At 35.3% G+C, this 22,824-nt stretch overlaps 1 long non-coding RNA gene and 1 other non-coding gene across 2 annotated transcripts in view; one reads left to right on the forward strand and one right to left on the reverse strand.

The window, feature by feature from the left end:
* The window catches only part of LOC141421330 (uncharacterized), a 43,078-nt gene extending 21,905 nt beyond the window's left edge, over positions 1-21,173 (forward strand). The window contains exons 3-4 of the long non-coding RNA XR_012445923.1: positions 13,034-13,211; positions 20,739-21,173. This is a non-coding gene — a long non-coding RNA (uncharacterized lncRNA). The remainder of the gene's footprint in view (positions 1-13,033; positions 13,212-20,738) is intronic.
* Positions 1,245-1,376, reverse strand: LOC141421787 (small nucleolar RNA SNORA51). Its single transcript, XR_012446493.1, has one exon. It is a non-coding gene; the product is annotated as a small nucleolar RNA SNORA51 (small nucleolar RNA).
* Positions 21,174-22,824: the final 1,651 nt, after the last annotated feature.

Consider the following 22,824-nt stretch of genomic DNA (forward strand, 5'->3'; position numbering starts at 1 on the left):
TTAAACACATTAGGGTCTGATTATATAGTAGCTTCCACACCTCATACATATTTTCATCCTCGCTTCGTCCCGCACACACTGACTTGATCCCCTTCATTTAAAAAATCTAAGTATCAATCTCTACACAAAAAACTGTTATCTCCCCAATACCTGCTGTTTATAGATAATACTTCTAAGGGTTTTATATATTATGTAAATAATTGCTTTGGCATTTTGTCTGTAAATTTGTTATTGCTATGTCTTACATCCATGTCAGTGAATAGAAACGTTACAACAACCTAAGGAACAACTAAGTTAGGCAGACCATAGGAATTAAGTCAAAGGAAAGATAACATTTGATTAAAACCCCCAGCCAACTAATAAACAACACATGACCAAATCTCAAAATAGAAATATGAGAAATAAAAGAAGGCAGAGGCAGAAGGGTGAATGTGGTGAAAATATTAAGTACTCATGTATGCAAGTGGAAAAATGAGACCTGTTGAAACTATTCCGTGAATGGTGGGATGGGGTATAAAGAAGAATGATGGAGGGGGTGAATTCAACTATGATGCAGTGTAAGAAATTTTGTAAATGTCATGATGTATCCCCCTGTAGCAATAATATGATAATAAAAAATAACATTTGGACTTTTTAACACACCTGTACTCTCTAACTGGTATAATAGGTACTGAAAAATATTTGTAAGAACACAGGAGGACTGAGCAATGTGATGAAAAAATTTGTCATAGTTGCAGGAAATGAATGAAAACACATTTATTTCAAATACAATTGGACAGTTCATGTGCTCAACTAAAAACAAGTAACATGTTTCAGATGAAAACAAAATGACCTTTGATCAGAATGTCATCAAACTAGAAATTAACAAAAAGAAAACTAATGTCTAAATTTGATAAACAAGAAAACTAATTCTAAATAGACTATGAACAATAAAAAAGATCATAATAAAATCAGAGAACTTTTGAACTGAAGTAGAAAAGGATATAAATGAAAACATGGAGTACAATTAAAGCAAAGATTAGAGGAAGTTTATTGCTTTAAATACATAAATTGAAAAGAAAACAGATGGAAATTGATGACTTAAGTTTTATACCAAAAAAGCAAGAAAATAAAGAACAAAAAATTTTCAAAATATAGAAGAATTGGAAAATATAGTCATGAGACATAAATAAAAGATATATAAAAAAGTGAATAGAGAAAATACACAAAGGTTTATTTTCCAAATTTATTAATAGCATTCATAAATACTTCTTCCAATTCACAATTCAGACCTGGCACAGGGTCTAGGCAGAGGTGAATTTGGGGTAAGTTTACATTGGCTCAACTTTCTACATAGTCAGCATCAGAACACAGCCTGTGGTAAGCACCAGGAGGCCTGATAAACACTTCTTATTTAGACTTATCAAGATAAAAACAGCAAACACAAAGATTATAATTATCATGAATGAAATATGAGCATCACTACATAGCCTATAGACATGATCATAGTGAAAATATATTTGAATAATTTTTCATCAATGCAACTGATACTTTATATGTAAATTTAAAGTTCAAAAATTAAAATTTATGCCTAATAAGAAATTTAAACAATAAAAATTGAAATAGCGGGTAATGCCATTGAAGTTGCAATTTAAAAAGTTTATTTAATGGAAAGTTCAAAGACAAATATTTTCATTGGTGAATTCTGTCAAAATTGTGAGGAAGAAATAGAACTTAGCTTACATAAATTCTTTCGGAATGTAGAAGGGTCTGAGGTACAAATTCCCATTATATCATCAGCATAATTTGTATTTAAAAATCCACAAAGATTTTGAGAGAGCAAAAGGGAGAAAGAAGGAAAAGGAAAAGAGAATGAAGAGGAGGAGGAGGATGAATATGAAGAAAGGGAAAAGGGGAAGGAAGAGAGAGAAGAGAAGAGAAGAGAGAAGGAAGGAGAGAGGGAAAGAAGAAGGGGTAATTGGAAGGCTAGAAAGAAGGAAGGAGGGAAAGGGAGGAAAGGAAGGAAAGAGTGCAAGACAAAACTCTTCTAGGAACATGACTTTTTAAAGATAGCAAATTCCAAGAAAGCAATATGTAGAAAGGATTGCACATAGTGATCAAATGTTTAAGGAAGAAAAGCAAAGTTGATTGAACAAAGCTGATGGATTGAAAGTTAAATACTACTTAATGAAATTCAGTATGTTAATAAAAAAGGTAGCTCATGAGATCATCCCAATCATTGCAGAAAATCTTTTGCTACATATAATACATATCCATCACAAAAGTTTTAATAATCTATTAAATTAAAGGAATTTTCTTAATCTAAGTGAAAATACCATTTAGCATGTTGGTAACAGCCCTGCAGTAAACATGCATAATGGTTGCAGTAGAACCAGCAGACTTTATTTCTTATTAACAAGAGTGGGTAGATGTTAGATGTACAGAGTGGTTTGTTACTTTTCTGATATTCAGAGTGTAAGAAAGCATTTTGATCTGAATATTTCTCAAATGCCAGCCATTAGCCTGTCACTAAGGCAATTTAGCTCTATCTGAATCCATTTAATTTCTGTCTGAAAGCAAGCCTTCTTTTTAACAGGGAGAGCAGACATTGACACATGCTCTATTAAGAATCCTGTGATAATGGCCAGGTGTGAGAGTTGTGATGATTTGTTTGGAAGGAGGAATGTGAGCTTGTTAATGAAGGGTATTGTTAGCAATGTTTTCATCTGGTTAATATGATGTTATCCTTAATCCAAATCTAATATTATTCTCCATTTCCAATCTCCACATAAAGTGTCAGTATTAATTGTTTTCAGTCAATTTCCTCTGATAGTTTATAACGATGTTGACAGCAGTTTACTTTCACAGCCAGTAGTTCAATGCTTGACACAGATGAGACACTCAGTGCAGTTTGCTAATTAATTGCAACCCTGGTATTATTCTGAGTCACACTGAAGAGATCTCCTTTCAACTGTAGGAATCATCTCTATCAAACAACTCAAAGATGATAAAAAAATGTGTTACTCAAAGCATTTGATCTTGATTCCAAATCAGAGTACATTTAGAAAACTTGTTAAAGAGGAAATTCATCAAATATAAGGGGGTGATATAATGCCACACTTTATCTTCAGATTTGCCTGATGTACAATAGTGCTATCATCCCAGAGAGATGCATTTCAACACCTTACAGAATTTCAAAGTGTAGGGAAATAAAACCAGACATGGACTTTTAGCCTAGCAAAAGAAGAGAAAATCTGAGGTAAGAAAAGAGTGCTGTGTCTTCTTGGTTCCATACACAGCAGGCAGAGTGAAGGGGAATCTATGAGAGCATCTAAGAGTTAGAGAGGGCTTTAGTTGGTTCATCTTTGAGAGTTTGCATAGAATGGATACAAAGAAGAGATTTCCAACCCACCAAATGTTCAAAAAGCTCTGCTTATGGTGGAGCTAGGAGAGGACATTATGATAGGATCAATTATCCTGTTCTCATCAAGATAGTGGGGTGAAGAATCTGGGAAGGTTCTGCAGATGGGTTGCTTGCACAACAGAGCTGATTGGTATTACCTCACCTCCAGGCGACAGGGTCTACCCAGCTGTCAAGAAGAACTACAAGGTCACAGAAAAAAGCAGGAGTCTAATAATATGTTTGCCAAACTTTTTTATTTTCTTCCTGAAAACAGAAAAAGACTGCATTTCCTTGAACTTTCATATGTTGCAAATATGTATGACTTTAAAATATATGCATTCATTTGTCATTGTATATATTTAAAGTGTGACACATGGTTTGCACACATATATTTTTAAAGGTGAGCACTCTTGTTAGTAAATTAACCTATCTATAACCTTTCTTTTTTAATAGTAGGAGTACCTAAGGTCTATTAACAAGTGTCTATTATACAATGAAAAGATATCAATTATGGTTCTCAATGCTAAGTAGATGTCTAGAATGATTTGTCCTATAATTATTTATACTCTTTCTTATATCTCCTACCCTGGTGAGAGTTCTATATTTTGTTTTTGTGCATCTTATTTTACTTTTTGTTTAGATTCCATATATAAATGAGATCATGTAATATTTTTCTTTCTTTTTCTGGCTTATTCAACTTAACATAATGTCCTCTGGTTTCATTTATGTTGCTACAAATGGCAAGGTATCTTTCTTTTTTAAAGTGGAAGGACATTCAACCAAATATATGTCATAATTTCATTATTCATTCATGTGCAGATGGGTCCCTGGGCTACTGTGAATAACGATTCAATGAATATGGGAGTGCAGATGTTTTATGAACAGGTTCGAGTCATTGGAAGATAAGCAGAAATGATCCATCCCACTTTAACACTAGGCTCATAAAAAATTCCTCAGATGAACTTTGTCCTCTATTGCCTCATTAATAGCTTTGAAGGCCAACTGTTTCAGGTGGTGTCTTCGCAGATGCACCTGGGTCCTGGAATTGGGTTTATAGAGCAGGGGCCCTTAATGTCCACATGTGGTTCTCATCCATTCAGGTGAAACATGTGTGTGTGTGTGAGCACTTGTGTGTTAAGCCAGTGAGATTTGAAGTTGTGTATGATAGAACATAACATGGGTGACCAGCAAAAGGACAGATTTAAATGAACAGTTAGAAGCCAGAATAATGTTGTTCTACAGTTTATCTACAGTTGTTCTAAAGTTTATCACATGAGCTCTTCAGGATAGTGCTTAGCAGTATTCTTTTCTTGTCTTGCAAATATAATAAGTACACAATTATACCAAGAGTATGAATTATTCAGGAAATTTGAAAGAATTATTCAGGTGTACATGTAAGAAAAAAATGCTAATTTATGACAATTGAGTGTATTTTTCTTTGAAGCATTCTGGACTTTATTTAACTGTGTTGTCTGTGGCTTGCAGTAGCTCAGTCATAATGCAAATAAGGAGAATATCATTAGCATTGAAATTTGAGATAGCATTTTCCCTTTGAAGTGAAAGTAATGGTACGCATCACCTATTTTACAGTTCATATATTGAAACTCTACAGAATTTTAATAAACTGGCAACTTTTCAAAGGAAAAGTTGGTAACAAATAGAATTATAGGTGATTTACGTCTCCACAGTTTTTTCATCTTGCTGTAACAATAAAGTCTTTACAGTACACCACATTTTTGCTTTTATTTTTTGTTTTATTTTATGTCTTCAAAAATATTGCTTTAAAATATTGATGGGATGAAGAGACTGCTCCAATTACTGAAATATTAAAATATAAAAACATATTTAGGGGGCAAACACTTTTGAAAATATAGAATACATTTGAACCTTAACATTTTTTAATTTCTTGATTTGATCTCTACTAGTCATCTCTAAATGTTTGTAATGATAACACCTTTCATTTTCTGAACTCTATGGGTCAGCAGTAAGTATAAGAGATTCATATATGCAATAATTTAGGCACTAATGTTCAAGATCCAGGGATCTCAATCGCCTTTCTCAACAGTGAGTTGAGATAGAACTGGGATTTAAATTGACCTCTAGCTTCAAGACTCCTAACCACTGCTCAAAATTAGCTGTATAGGAATGTTGACTTCTTACACATCTATGTCATACACTTAGAAATTCACTTGAAATGTCTCAAAATGCTCTTAAGAGTTAACATTTGGTCCATACATTTTAAGTTACATGTTGGAATTGCAAAAATTCACTCATGTTAGAATTCAGTTGCATTAAGAAAATACAGGTTCTCTATTCTGGTATCAATAAGCAAAGGATGGAGAATGATAAGGAGAGGGAGAAAAGCTTATTTAATTACACAAATTCTATCTGGTAAACCTGTTGGAATAAAAATGACTCACAATTTATTTTAGGAGATTAAGTTTATTTTAAAATTTAAAAATCTCATTCTCTCCCTTCTACATATCTAAGGACAGCTGTCCAGTAGACAATGGTAGAAGGATTGGCCAGTAAATGACTCTAAATCCTCGGGGAGGCCTGGAGTTCTTGGGAGAAACAGTCTTTCTGCTCTCTCTTTAACTCTACCCCTTGTTCACTGGCTTTGCTGTTGGCTGGATTTGCTCTGGGTGAACCTGCCTGCTGTTGGTTCCTGCAGACTCCTGAGTCTCTACCTCAGCTTTCATCCAACCCAGTTTGATGTTGAGTAAGTCACTTCCTTCCTCTTCCTAGTGTGGGGAATTCAGTGCATACTTGGGGAAACTCATGGCTGGTCTAGAACAGCTCTCAGGTGTGCATCCTGTGTCTGGGATCCTCCCTGTGCATGGCTGAACTGGGGTCTTGATTCTCTGTAACATGCTGCAGGTTGTAGGTAAGGACACAGGCTTAAGACAATGGGTAAGTGTCCCTGTGATGATACTTTTATAGAAATAAAAGTGAACCAGTGCTCTAGAGATCACTGTGCACTTAATGGGTCCCTCACATATTGAAAATATTGTCTTCCTTCAGTTCTTGCATAGATCATAATATTTTATGATGAGAGAATCAGATTCTAAAGGGAAAGAATTCAGCATTGCTATACAATAATGGTATAATTCCTTATCACAATCCCTACTACATTAACATTAGATGCAAACTTTATTTATATTTTAAGGTTATTAGGTAAGTCCAGGGAATATGGCTTACATAGATATCATTCTTATTGTTTCTAAAACTGATTTTAGTTTGTCAGACCTGTCACACTACCTACCTACCTGACAGGACTCAAAGAAGAGATGGAGATGTCAGGCAGTATTAGTGACTCTAATTTTTTAATGTAATTTTTAACAGGAACTGTCTTTTCCACATCTGGCATCTGAACACTCTGGGTTCTTGGGTTTGTTTGTTATGCATCAGGACATCAAGGCTGAATCTTGCATGTTTTAAATTGCAGCACACACATTTTCTTTAAGAATGGCAGAACCTACCCTGCTTGGTATCAAAGCCCATCTTATGAAGCCAAACCCTGACCTCCAGGGTAGGTGTAAGTTTGAAAGAATGCATGCTCATTTTCGTGAGGAAGTAGATGTGGTCCTGTGTCACACAATATTCGAGGCTTCCACTGGCAGTAAGAATGGTCAGAACAGCTTGCTTTGTGGTGCTGAGGTGGGAAACTTATAACCCATAACTTTGTGCTTACTAACAGATTAGTCTGAATGAAAAAAAGCCATTAAGTTTGAGAATATTGAGAAATAAAGATTGATAGCCAGAAACAAGAATCGCTTAACAGATAACATGCAACAAAGCCACAGACTTTACATTTTTTATTCCCTGAAAAGAAAAATCATATCAAATGCTGGGAAAAATAGATGCTAACTGGAGAATTATACAGATAGATGTTATTTTAATGAAAAGTAAAAGCAATAATTTCCTCCCTCTCTCCCTCTGTTCTTCTGCCCCACTGCTAAGGTCAACACCACCTCAGTTTCTTAGCTGGAGCTGTGGCTAATATCAACCAAAGAGCTCCATCTTTTGCCTCCCTGGGGATTTCTATAGGTGTGCCTGCTGCTGCTGTTTTGCTTGCTGGATTTTCTTCAATTTACAGTCCATGCACGGGATGTGCCAGGCTTTTACACCTCTGGGGCATGCCTGCAGTCCCATGGATGTGCTTTGCCTGCAGTGACAGGTACTCTTGGGCTGTTGATGGAATCAAAACTACTTTGCCACTAGCACTCACTTCCTTTGCAGTTGTTACTTGCTCAATTATGAGTTGCAGGAAGCAGAAAAATGAATCAATGGCTATGAAGATAAAATGACTGAAATTACATGGCCATTTCCCACTGCTCATCCATCTAGGTGTCCTCCCTGGGGTTCCTGAAGTCAGGGTAAATCACAAAGCTGCTGAGACTGACACTAGAGAAATCTCTCTGCAGCACACACTGGGCAAAAATCCTACCCTCATATTTTAAATGAAACAGAATACAGAAAAGGCAAAACTGTGAAGCTTCTTGAAGTCAATACCGTGGGGAGGGAATGTAGACTCAAACCTTTCCATCCAAGGTTGCAGGCTGCTGAAGTAAGCCTCTTGCCACTGAGTTACTTTCATAGTTGAAGAGCACCATTGTTATTGAAACACAGAACCAAGCAGATAGATGAGTTCACAGTGAGGCTGGATTTATGAATTAGCTGCTAATATATTCTTTTCAGGACTCTGAGTATTTGTAAATGGTGGGTAACAGTTTGGATGATACATTAAAATTCACCATGCAAGTTTTCCTCTGTGAGCTGAGTAGAAAGCACACAACTGTTCTTGGCAAAAATAATGATTTCACTCAATTGCAAACCAGAGTAGTTGCAACTAATGTATTTTGTGTTTTGTGCAAAACTACTTTACATTTTGTACATTTTATCTGCTAAAGGTTTTTGTTTTGTGCCGGATAAATTCATTTTCAGAAACTGAAAAGTAAACTAAGATGATATGAGGTATATTTTCCGTTGGGCTTGTCCTTTTTTTATCTCCTTACTTATATTGGTGGGTCAAACAGAAAAGGTGACAAGACCAGCAATTACCTTTAAAAATAGATTATGAAAACATTTTTTGAGATCTTTAAAACATTTTTTTGTTCTTTAAAGGTTTTTTTTTGGTTTGTTTATTCATTATTCATATGTGCATACATTGTTTAGGACATTTTTCCCCCATGCCCCCCCACACCTTGCTTCTCCCCCTACCCTCCTCACTTCCAGGCAGAACAAGTTCTGTTCTCCAATTTTGTTGAAGAGAAGACATAAGCAATAATAAGAAATACACAGTGTTTTTGCTACTTGATATTGGGATAGCTATTTTAAAAGCAAAACACACTGCCATTTGGCCTTGAAATTTGGCATTACCCACCATGCTGTCTACCACGTAAACATTGAGACTGATTGTCTTTACCAAATGACCACTACTCAGGCTTAACATTTTCTGTAACTTTCCCATATGGCTTAGAAAGCCTTCACTCATTCACCTAAAATATGCTAAACTGTACATATTTTAGTATATTCAATATATATAATATTTTGTACTTTTTTAGTAGATAATTTCTAAATTTTCTTCTTTTGTAAGTAAAAATGCCTTGCAGTATTTTATTTTTTCCTCTGAATTGTGATCTGTACAGAGCTAGTAAACTGGTTTGTCTAAAAGCTAAGGCAATGTGCACCATGTAACACTCCCACTAGGCAGATCCCGAGTTATCGATGTGATATCACTGAAGGTAAGAAATGGGGAGGAGAGGATGACAGTGAACTCACTGAGACACCTAAGTCCAGTTTCAGGATAACACCCTCTACTTTAGATGCCATGATACTTGGGTAGGTGGAATTTCTAAAACACAGTGGAAAAATGCAGATAAACTAAGGAAACTTGGGGCAATATTAACGTTCATTAAGTCAATATATTATACCTTCATTGCAAAATAGTGACTTTGTCATTATTAAATAATATTTAAATTAACATTATACATGGAAGTAACTACAAACACTTTTAAGGAGAAGCTCTACTAGCTGTTATAAGTCACTAATGAGAAGTGTTATGATCCTTTAGAACTAATATATAAATCCAGAACAAATGCAGATTTATCTTGTGAATCCTTGCTTTATACTGTTTTTTTGTTAATAATTTTGAGAATAAAATCACTGGTAGTGAAAAATGTAAATTGAAAAACATTATAAATTGAATTCTACAGTTTAATATTATTAAATTAAAAAAATGAAAAAATTGGTTTTCTTTATCCTTCTTATAAGTAAACCAAGAGAAACCCATTAGTAAGAAAATTATTTCTAAAAAATATGTAGGGGTTCTTGCCTTATTTATGGTTAGATCCTAAAGCGATCATTGCATAGTCATAAAAGTGCATCCAGAAATGTAGCTTTTCATACCAGTAAGGAATAAAACCAGGGATAGACACCAACATTTTTTTGTTTATTGTTAATGTGTATTGGTTATGGGAATACTGTGTACTTGAATTTCAAGGAGTATATATATATATATATATATATATATATATATATATAGTATCTGTAAAAAAGAGATTAAGGTTCAAATCACTATGCTTTCATTTAACAGATGGACAATTTAAGTAATAATTACAACTTTGTTTTCTCATATACAACACAGAGATAATAGCTTTGTCTTTGTGAGATTATTTTAAGGATTGAACCAATGTGGTAGAGCCCCACCCTACTGGAATAAAAGAGATGTTCAAGAAATAGTATCTCACAATATTAATTTAAATGTTTAGAACACAGTAAGGAAGTAGGAACTTCAAATGTTTAGGAAATGCTTATTATTGAAAGGATACTTAGAAACAAAAAAAACTGGCTTTGAACCCAAGTTAATTTTCTTTTTTCTTATTGGTATAGGGATTTGCACTCAGGGTTTTGACCTTGTGTGACAAGTGCTCTATCACTTGAGTCACACCCTCAGTCATTTTTGCTTTCCTTTTTGGATGGGATCTTATGTGTTTGCCTGCCTTGACCTTGAACCTTCTGCATAGCTGGGTTTATAACCATGATAATTTGTTGACATGGGTTCTCCCTAACTTTTTGCCTGAGCTGACCTTGAACCACAATCCCTGATCTCTAGGAAGCTGGTATTATATGCATAACCACCATAGTCCACCTTGAATCCAAATATCTTGAATCATATGCTTTTTCTATCATATATAACATTGAACATACACATGTAATTTGTGAAAAATTGAATTATTGAAAATATAATTGACTCTACTAAAATCAATACTTTCATTTTTTAGCTATGCAGAGAGGTATGTATACTCCATATTATGCTTCACTGGTGAAGATGGAATGGTATGGGTAATTTTAAATGTGAAGTTGACACTTAAAAGCCATGCTTCCTCAATATTTGGGGAGCATTAGTTGGGTGTGTCTGTCAGCTTGCATTTGGAGGACATCAGCATTTGAGTCATAGATTGATAAAGCATAGGGCATAGGGCTCTCTCTAACATGAATGACCCCCATCCAATCAATTGGGGACCTGAATAGAATAAAAAGTTTGAATAACAGAGGCCTTCCTGACCTGAAGAGAGCACAATGTGATCTTATGCACATGTAGACCAGGAGTCCTCTGGGGTCCCAGAGTGGGGAATGCAGATGTTCAAATTCTCAGCTTACATAGTGTGAGAGCCAAACCTTAGGGTTAATCATAGGCAAATCTATAGTCAGGTGGTTAGATGATAAGTAGGTTGAGATGATACACAGATATGTTATAGCTACAGCTATGACTGATAGGAAGATAGAATAGCTATAGATGATAAAGAGAGAGGGTAGAGAGAAAATCAGATAGCAATGATGGATCATAGATACACAGATAATTTCCTATTGTTGTTTCTCTAGATAGCCCTAGTGTACCTGGCAATTGATTAATTTTTTTTTAAAGTTGTTATGCATAGTGTTTTTTACAAGTCTAAAACTGATTTTTTGAAAACATCTAAAAACTATAGATTTAAAAAGAACACATGAAAAAATGTTGTTTGCTTTGACAAAATTTTTGAGAAGTAGCATCATCAGGCTAAGCAGCAAGGACATTGATGGTCCCTTATCGTGGCTCTCTAGGCAGTTTCTATTTAGTTTCTCTTAAGTTTCTGTTGCTACAAAGCCATGACCACCACTCACGTGTTGCCAGGTTGTACTTCATCAGGAGGCTGCACTGGGGAATCATCTGCTTTATGTTTTTCATGTTGTGAGTAGAATTCATTCACTGTAGCTGCATAACCATGGAATCTAGCTCTGGTCATCCCTCAGTCATAAGCCACACTCAGGAGGACACCTACAGTCTTTGCATTGTGGGATTCTCCAAAATCAGCCAACAAAGAAATTCTCTAAGCCCATTTGCAAAGATAGAGTATTACATAATAACAAAATCATGGCAATCATATCCCATTATTTTTTCCACATATTATTGATTGAAAGAAAAATCGCAAGTCCCATCCACATTGAAGGAAAGGAGATTAAACAAACTGACTGTGAACACCAGGAAGGAAGGACATAGCCCACCTTCAGGTCAATCAGCCACAAATACTGATCAGAACTAGAATTGACTTGTGTGTTTGTTTTTAATGATGCTAGGACCAGAACACAGGGATTTTATTTGTACATGTTCTCTACCACTGATCTGTACCCTGGGTCCCTTTTATTATTCTCATGTTACAGGTAACAAAAAAGACCCATACAGGGTAAGTAAATTTGCCTGAGATCGCAGTTAATAAAGGCTGGGTCTAAGAATATAGTGAGATTTTGTATGTGTGTGTTAGGAGTTAAGCACAAAGTCTCTATCTCTTTCCCTCTCCTTTGCCTTGGCTATTCAGAAACCAGAGTAGAAGATCTGTGTTGCCTGATCTTGGCTCCTTAACACATTCTCCTTTGCTTCCTTCTTTACTGAGGCTGATAAATCACTAATCCCTTCAGACTGCTCATAGCCTCTCCTGCTACTTAAGCAACAATTTTGAGCATATAAGCCTAATTACTCTTTAATGCTATATTGACTCTCCCTTTCCTGTCCCTTAATTACATCCTGTGAAATTTCCATAAATTTTCAGTAGTCACATTCAATTATTCAGAGTCTAATCCAGTCCAAAAACTCAACCTCTAACTTGATATAATGCATCACCTGTATTTCTCCTGAAGCAGGCTTCATCTGTGTCAAGGGAACTGGGGTGAGGAGATGGGGTAGGGTTTCCTTCCCTCTTGCTCTGACTCCTTTCTGTCTTGGCTCTGTTCACCCATGCACCCTTCCCCCGTTAAACAAGATACACTGGGGTTGCAAGTAATCATAAGATCAGGCTTAAAATTTTCAATGGAATTCTCAAGATCAAGGCTCCAAAAATGCATTCCCTGTCCTCACTTGCTGCACACCAAAACTGAATCATCTCCTTATGCGAGCCCCAGAGCCCCAAGAATTATCTATTATTTCTGGAAACTTCCTTGAACCAAATTTGTTACTCTCACTTGGTGAGGGAAACAAACACTCTGCTTTTATTGTTTTCCTAGAAACATGTGATCAGTGCTTTTTTGTAAAAAGAAAAACAGGACTCTGTAGCAAGCTAAAGACTTCCATTATTTGAACTGTGTCCAGTGGCACAATTACCTTTCTTCCTACAGATTTTCACTCTGGAGAAGTAATGTTGTATCTGCATAGAAGGCAGACTGAAGGCCTCTAAAGATTCCCTTACTGAGGATGCTACAAATGGAACATTGACCTTGATGGGCACAAAGTAGCCACCAAGGTCCTAGAACCAGAAGAGGAAGGAAGAGTGAATCCAAGCACCAGAAGAATAAAGTAAGATAATAAATGTAGTCTTTCTCAGATACTAAGTATATAACAATTTGTTAGAACAGCAATAGAAAGGGAATGCAGTAGTCTTGTATTTGTTTTGTTTAAATTTGACTCACAGACATCCTTTGTAATAGAATATGCAGAAATTACAGCATATAGACTGACTTCCATTCTTGCAGGGATCAAAATGAATATTCCCTAGGCTGTGGGCATGTGTCAGCACCTATGCATACACAAGAATCATAATCACTTTTTATCAGTTCTGCATTAATTGGCCTGCTACATAGGCAATAAAATCCACTCAAGTTTTTTTGAACTTGGTATAATTGCCATTTCATGAAGTAGAAGAATGATCTCAGTTTTAGTCCATATTTTAGCCTATTCACTCATGGCCTGCCTAGTATGCTATAAAGCCCCATATCATGTATGAGGTTAATCATTGAACACCGTTTACTGTTTCCATATTTGTCCCTACAGAGTCTAGAACCTCCAAATATAAGCTCCTTGAATGCTAATACATGCATTTCTTACTAACATTGATACAAGCACTTGGCATGTGTAACTGGCCTGTTGTCAATGTTTATTAATGAATGCTTTTTATAAAGAACAGCTGCATCTTATATTTCATTAATGCCTCCATGTTCTTTAATCCTTTAATCTCTCTTAACAATTATTTTGGGAGGAGGAAATATTGTGTGTTTGAAGTCAGGGCCTTGTGCTTGACAGACAGTTTCTATAACGCTTAATCCACACCCCCAACTCTTTTTGATTTAGGTTATTTTTCAGACATAGTATCTCTTTTTGCCTGGGCCAGCCTGAGACTATGACCTTCCAACATATGCCTAGTAAATAACTGGGACCACAGATGTGAGCCACGATGCTCAGTTTGTTTGTTGAGATGGGGTCTTGTAAACTTTTTTTTGTTTGGACTGGCCTTGAATTGCCATTCTCCTGATCTCCACCTCTCAAGTCATGTCAGTGTCACCAATAGTAATCTATGTTATAATGATGGATTACAAGCCAACCGCTGATATCCCACACCTATGATCTTAGTGACTCAGGAGGCAGAGATCAGTACCTTAGCAGTTTGAAGCCACCCAGAGCAAATAGTTCATGTGACCCTATCTCAAAAATACCCAACACAGAAAGGACAGGTGCAGTAGTAGCTCAAGTGGTAGATTGCTACCAAGCAAGTATAAAGCCCTGAGTTCAAACCCTAGCAGTGCCAGAAAAAAAAGAGTATTGCATTGGGAAAATATTCATTTTTAAACAACATGTAACATCATTTTTTCTCATCAGATTCACATACTTAGTGTGCAAAGAGAATAGTAAATAAAATTAAATGATTCAATTTTTTTCAAGGAAGGTCATTCTTTAATGACAAAAATAAGTACAACTAACTAGGAGTTATTTCAACTTGATACTATTTAGCATATATACCTCTAATAAAAGAGTTAGATATGTGCATTTAGCACTTATCTATTTAAATAGTTTCCACAATATTCAAATAATTGTAACTGTTCATAGATATGTCATCACAGCTTTTCTTTAATTGTGCAGTTATAATAAATATGCCACCACAATCTATATTGAACATGCAAATATAAAACTTGTATAGCTGACATGGGAGATTGGTTGAACATCTGTTGGATCAAAATGAATGTGTCTAAATTCTCAGAGTATGCTTTTTTTCCCTCTTATGTAATCATAAAATACGATGGAATATAATATTTCAGTTCTGGTAACTGATTTGGTCAGATGTCAGCAGGGAAAAGTGACTAAGAGACTAATTAGGTGGTTTCACAGAGCAGAGCAATAAGTATAGGCCAGTCATATGGGAAAGCAAGGGTAACCTTCTAACATGAATTATAAAGACTATGGATGTCTGTACAAGAGAACTTGTCACATGTGAGTTGTGTGGACAGCTGTTTGTTGCATAACTGTATATGATTTAAAATTACATTTCACATCAACATACTTTAGTCAAATCATGTTACTGTTACAGTGCTTCAAACATTTGTGTATTGCCATGTGTTCAGGTCCTTCTCCACATGATTTTGTTGCCCTACCTACATGGTAGAGTACATTTTGCAGGCCTTTTGATGTTTGATCTGTCTCTGTCTAAGGAGATGTTAGCAGATGCTATAAGAAGAAAGGCTCATTTAACACTAGCCTGAGAATATGCATCAGGTAGACAAGGGTGGTATGGGAGAGAGTGGAGGTTCCCTACACAGACATGCAGCATACAGCCAAGCCAATCTTAGATTAAACAACCCCAGTCAATGCACAGCTTGTGAGAAAAGTAACTGTTCTTTTGGCCAATGAACTTTGGATGATGATGCAACATAGCATCCTAAAGACAATAAATGATACAATGTTTTCCAAAGTAATTAAGTACACAGATTTGTCTAAGCATGTATGGATTCCCAAGTAGTTAATACCTACACAGATCACCCAAATCAAACTTTTTAATTGTTCATGAAGGGAATTTCCTTTAGATATTTCCACTGTGGTAGTATTAATACAATAACAGTATCAATAGTACCAGAACCTCAAAAGTGTATTTTACTTTTTTCATGCCAGTCTGCTTTCCCTCAGATGAAGAAATGAAAATGATTCTGGATATACATGTGAAGAAAGGCGCACGCTCACACCCAATTAAGGTTTTTCTGACCAGTTCTCCATAGTATTGAAAACAAACTGTATCACTTACAGTCTTGTCACACAGGGTAGTTGCAAGAGGGCACTGTGGATGATGCTCAAGGAAAGGAACCAGAAAAGGCACCAATACAGACAGGAGGAAGAAGCAACTTTGGGCTCCCACACAGAATGAAGCAAGCCTGGCTGCCAGGGCTGGAGAGAGGGCTCAGCTTGTTTTGTAATGTTTATAGATTACACTGTTTCAGGTGTTGTCTGCACTTTTTACTCTCCAAAAGTCAAATATTTCTCTTCTAACGTGTTTCATCACTCATACTTTACTTCCTTTGGTGAATTAATTATACCACCCAGAACATCAAAAGTAGCAAATCAAGTTAGATCAAACAAATCTAGTTTGCTGAAGAGAAGCAGCATGCAATTGCTGAACCTAAACAGGTTTTTATCATTTCTATGGTTCCATTGTCTCATGCCTCGAAAACATAATAAATAAGAACTCCTGAGACCAGAGGGTTAGGTGGAGGTTTATAGTTATAGTAATAGTATAAAAATGAAAATTCTCAAGTAAAAATAAGAGACCATGATAAGTAAAAATCTCTAATTTAAATAATTAATTAATTAGTAGCTATAATGATAGCTACTGGTGCAACTCACAAGGTAATTTTCTTCTGGAATTTCACTTTACATTTGTAGTTACATGGCATATTTAATTATTCTTTTTCTTTGTATAACAAATTTCCCTAATTCGTGTACAATGTTAGCTTTGGTATATATACATTTAAAGAAGGAATAGCTAAAGATGTGACTAAAAATGTCAATAACATAAGTTTGATATACATTTAAAAACAGCCTTGGAAATGAAACACTGGTCCTTTTACCCAAATCTATTTTTTTTTAATTTGGCTTACTTATTTAGTCTTTTTGTACCTCGCCTACCACTGTACCTTTAATTAAAGGAATCAATTTAAATATTTTATTTTTCTAAGAGTTCGTAACTGTATCATATTTTTTCAGAGACAAGTTCTTTCTTTTATAGGCCAGGCTGGCTTTGAACTCATGAGCTTCCTGCCTCTGCCTCCCCATTGCTGGGATTAGAGGTGTGCACCACAATGCCCCACTATCATATTTATTTTAATGATGGAAATGTCACAAGGTGAACTCCCTCTCCAACCTTAAAAAAACAATCCTTTTTATCTGACCAGTGTTCTGCTTCAGACAAGTTATCTGCTTACCCAGCCACACAGACATCTGGGCCCTGAGCTCTTGCTAAACAGGATGCAAGATGGAACAGGGTAAATTGGGTTCAACCATGAAGGAGACTTTGTGGACCTTCTATTCACCTGAGACTCTTTACCATCCATTGTAATACAATGACATAATAAAATTCCTGCTGGGCAGTGCCAACTTGATCCAGTCTGACCCATATAAGGATTAAAGGTTTAAAGGAAGGTGCTCCCAAATCCCCTAGATGGACCAAACTCTTTTCAGAAAAGTCATGAATATTCCTTCTGCCTATTAACAAACCCTCCCCCCTTTCTCCCTTTAGTCTTAAAATCAACCTTCTCTTGAAAAGCTGATCTGTGACTATTTCTCTCAACTTCTCCTCACTCTCCATCTAAAGAATACACTTCCCTTCACTGCATAACAGCTCTCAGCTTTGTCGCTGGGTGGTAAGGAGGCTTTGGTCACTGGCCTAACTGACTTCATTTTGTCTCTCTCTGGCTCAATTTTTTGCCTCTTTACCACATTCATCCTGCCTATCTCCCCATAAACATGATGGACTCCCAGAAATTCAGGGCTGTTTGATAAACATCTTGTGACAAGAGTGTAAACTGTTTCCCAGACAACAATGCCTTTCTTATTGTGACCAGGCCTCCCTGACCATCCTGGGATAATGGCCAACCAGACAGCATCCTTGACCGGGATGATAATTATGCATAGCTCTCACCTCCTGTCCCAACTCTTTCTCTAATTAAACCTAAAGCTCATGTTTACTGATGTAAACTTACTTGCTAATGTAAGAAGATGATCTTGGGGTCACAAAGTCCCTTTATCTGTATTCCCCACATGGTTGTGTTTAATTTAAATTGGTTTACTCTGACATCCACCGTTACTCATTTCTTTAACTGGTGTGCTGGGACAGATAGCCAGGACTAGTTTTCTTGGGACTCCCAGAGCCAGAGCTTTTTGCCCTAAAAACACTGACCATAGATCTGCAAATCTGAGAGATGGAAAGAACACATTTTGAGTGAGAAATTGGCAATAGAAATAATTTTGGTTTTTCTCCAGTTATAACATTACTACATAGTCATATAAATTGTTTAGATAATACTGAAAGCCCCAAAGTAGAAATGAAAATGAATCCTAATATTTTGATAGATTGCCCTAGAAAAGGGATCAACATGGTGCTCAACTTTCATGTGCTTTGCACATTTTTTTGAATAATTCACCAGATCTGGGGAAATTGTAAAATAGGCCATCTTGTGCACTTTCACTTTTGAGATGGGTAACCATTCTACCCATGTTTTAGAGACATGTGATGTTGCTTATCTATAGATGTTACAGGTCATAAACTTAGTTTTTATAAGGTAATATTGTCTAGCTCTGACATTTCTGCATGTTTCATGAAGTAAAAAAAAATTTTGTAAGAATTTGATCCTTTTGAATTTATTGAGCTTGTTTTATATCCTGCCATCTACTCTGTTCTGTACAATGATCCAGGAGCCTTGGTGAATAATTTATTCTGCTTTTATTGAGTGGTGTGTTCTGTAGATGTTTATGGGTTGTGTTGTTCTGTAGTGCAGTTCACAACTTCTATTGTTGATTTTTCGTCCTCATTCTGTCTGTTATTGAAATTGGGACACTGAAGCCTTCAACTATCTTTGCTGAATGACCTATTTCTTTATTTAATTCTGTCAATTTTTCCCAGGAATATTTTGGAGCAACCATTTTAGGTACATATATGTTTGTAAGTGTCATATCTTCCTGATGGTTTCGCCCTTCTGTCATTATGAATCATCTGTTTTTGCCTTTAGGAAATAATTATGTTTTATAGTGTGAGATTTTAAAGCACCTAGGGGGTATACTCATCACAATTCTGGCTACTGCTTGGCATTGTAGCTTTTTCCATCCAATCACTTTCAGCTTATTTATATTTTAGTATTAAAATAGTATCTTTTACAATGAAATACAGTTCAATTATGCTTTAGGAAACTTGTTCTGCCTACATCTGACTTTTTACATAAGTGTTTTTACATAAGTGTTTACTATTCTATTAATAGTGAGATGTGATATAAATTTGCTCTTTTAATCTTTGCTACCTTTGTATTTTTTAAATATATTCTCTTTCTTGGTTTTTCTTTTTCTCATGACTGACTGTTATGAGAAACATTGATTTCTAGAATATGTATGCTGTTTCTTTTACTAATTTTGATTGGTTTTATAATGGTTTCTCTGGGGTTGTGATTAATATCTTAGAATAATTTAGATTAATACTAACAATTTCAACAGTATACTAGAATTTTCTATGAATGTGGTGCTTACCACATTCTTTCCTCCTTCTTTGTGCTATTTTGAAATACAAATTATATTTTTATGCTATGAGCCCCATCAATAGTTTTATAATAATTGCTTGACAGAATTGTCTTTGATAGGTGATAGGCATAAAAGAGTTTCATATGAAAATATATTTGTCCTTTCTTGTATTTGCCTGACTATTGTTCTTCATTCGTCCATGTGCTTCTCATTGCTAGTTCATGTCTAAATGACTCCCTTAAAGACCTACAGGCTTTCTTGTATGCAAGGTCTTCCAACATCCTTTCAGCTCTTTTCTATCTTAGAATGGCTCCTTTAAGGCTAGCATAGATGAGTATGTATGGATTTCTTGCTTCTCTTTTTCTTTGAAGTCTCAGAACATGTCACCCCATTGCCATATGGCCCATCTGGTTCTGGTGAGTGGTTATCCTTAATCCTGCTGCTGATCTCTCCATGAAGCATGTCCCATTTGCATGGTTCTCCAAGATGCTCTTTGTCTTTACTTGTTGGGAATTTGAGTATAATCTGTCTAGCTTTGGATCTTTAAGTATACACTTACTGAAGTAACCCAAACTTCTTAGATATGTACATTTTTTTCTATCATATTTCAGACACGTGCTGTTAATCTTTTAAAATATTCTTTCTGTTTCTATATTGTGCTCTTCTCTGTCTGGAACTATATATGTATATTCAGAGACATCAGTCTCAGAGCTTTCTTTCTCTATTGAGATAAGGAACATATCTACAATGGCTGGCAGAATCTTTGTATAATTAGTGAACTCTCTCAGCTTCCTCCCGGACAGTTTCTGTTGACTGCTTTTTTCCTTTCTGTGTAAGGACCATGGTTGCTATTCTTAAAATATATATATATATTTTTTTTTGTTGAGAAGCAGGAATTTTAATTATTTGATACACTTTAAATTATACTCTGGACTAGTCTAATTGTTGCTGATGTGTTTGTTGTGGTTTTGTGGGGGGGTGGCACTGCGGGATAGCATTCAGGATCTCATGTTTGCTAGACAGGAATTCTACCACTTCAGCCATGCCCGCAGTCTTTTTTGCTTTACTTATTTTTCTACTAGGGTCTTACATTTTTGTCCCTAACTTCCTCCTATTTATGCTTCCCAAGAAGCTGGGATTCCAGGAATAAAGCCTCTGTACTCAGCCTTTTGTGTTTGTTGTTGTCATTTGCTTTTTGATTTTCCTGAACTTATTCTATAATGTAACAATTAATTGATGTTTCATTGCCTATGCCTAAAGTTTTCATTGTCTATGTCTAAAGAACATGCTAGAGTTTGTCACAGCCCCCTGTGATATTACACCTCCATTTTTCTCTCTTAGGTGCTGGTCAGCTTCATGTTACATCCAACTATTATCATAGCCTCATATGGCTGAGAAGTTCCTTCCAACAAAAACCTGGACATAATTGTTCATGAAGAGCAAACCCTGACCCAAGCCAGGTATAGCCATCCCCTCAGAATGGAGCATTGCAGGGAGTTGCCACTGAGATCAATGGTGATCATTCTGACTTCTAAGGAGTTCTAGTACCATTCTCTCCCTTTCACTGGTTATTATGCTACTGCTTTACAAGACTGATTGTGAGGCTATTAGTTTTTGAGATCACCACCAAATTACATACAGAAGAACTGGAGAAGGACAAATTCAAAGGCTATTAGTTTTTTTGTTTTGATCAAGATTCATGTGCTTTTCCTATATAAGCATTGTTACAAATATTTGATTAATTTCAAGAGTTTCAAAAAAGTTTGTATTGACAATTTTTGCCATTTTCCCTTTGGTTTTTTGGAAGAATGGACTGATAGAAGTCCTATTTCCATTCTAGGAGTGTGTCTCTAGCACTTCTCTTCATGATATTTTTATAACAATACCTTGATATTGGTCTAATAAATTGTGGAGGCTGAGATTTAAACTTTCATAGACTTTCTTTTGTGCTACACTACATATTCTATATTGCAAGTGTTATAAATCTATTGATCATATGTTCTAGTCTATTTTATGTTTTATGAAATTCAAACAATTTAAAACTCAACAAGTACCTAAGAAAATGTTGTTAAAATTGTTGTTTCTAAAATATTATATGAATTATAATATTGACTCACAATTTTAATATTGTCTCGAATAGTAATAAGGTTTTTGATCATGAGAAAAGGGAAATAAAATGTGAATGAAACTATACAGTCATTATAAAAATATTTTTAAATTTTCTAAAATAATTATATATTCATCCTAAGTGCTCCTAGTAAAAACAGAAAAAAGATAATTCATAGTTTATTATTGAGTGCTTAGCACAATTTTTATTAACCCATTTTTATTAAGGTTGATTCTAAATTTAAAATTTTAACTGTTAAAATGTGTCTAACTCTTAAAGGATTAAAATATTACTGAGTAGAACCATAGAGTCAGTAATTATTATGAAAATTTGGGTACTATTCCATAGTAATCATTGATTTCTATAACACATGTAGAGAGATTAATAGAATTCTATAGCAAAAACTGTGGACTTCAATTTATGCCATATATATGCACACATACACACACACGCTTAGATCAGAGGATCCCAAGATGGAATGGAGACTTTGGATAAAGTATATAAATTTATTGTAAGAACATGGGAAATAACCTTGAAAGAGAGAGTGGAGGAAATGTTCTTTTTTAAAATGAATAGTATCTGTAGAATAGGGCAAAAGAAAATTATAAAGCCTGCACTCTGATTCATAAAATAATTTCCAATGCAGTTAAGGGTTAACAAGATGGAGATCATTGTACTTCTATATAGGAGTTGAAAAATTAAGCAAATGAAAGGTAGATACAAGTTGCCAGGTTTCTTGTGAGAATGGGAGATTAAAGATGAGCAGAGACAGAAGCCTAGAAGTATCTATGTATAATAAATACGTATTGAAATATAAATTTGTGTTTAGTTTATTATAAAGGCAGATGGACATGTAGTCAGTAGTATTTATAGGTGCTTTCATATACACATGTCAGTACATACACACAAATACACATACATTTTCTTGCTTTCCAGCTAAGAGGGACTAGAGAGATGACACTGCAATGATGAATTCAGCTAGGCGTAACTCTTGGTTTTTAGTACCATTCACCAACAAAAGCAATGAGGGTTTCTTGGGCAGATGGCTGGTTCTGGACGAGGACAGAAATTACACAAAATGAGACTAGAGGATCTTTTAGTTTCAGAATGTTAAGGAAATGCTCAAAAATAAGAAAAGAAAGAAAAAGGAAATGAGGGTTGTCCAAAAGACCCTCATGCCAATTGGAGGAGCTCCTAATGGCCAGAATTAGAACATTTAAGCAAAGAAATACAAAATATAATGTGGGATCATAAAACAAATATCTGTGAGTTTATATTGCTGCAATTAATGGTTAAAAAAATAAAAAGCAATCTCTTGTG

The sequence above is a fragment of the Castor canadensis genome, chromosome 3, assembly GCF_047511655.1.
Source record: "Castor canadensis chromosome 3, mCasCan1.hap1v2, whole genome shotgun sequence".
Lineage (NCBI taxonomy): Eukaryota > Metazoa > Chordata > Mammalia > Rodentia > Castoridae > Castor > Castor canadensis.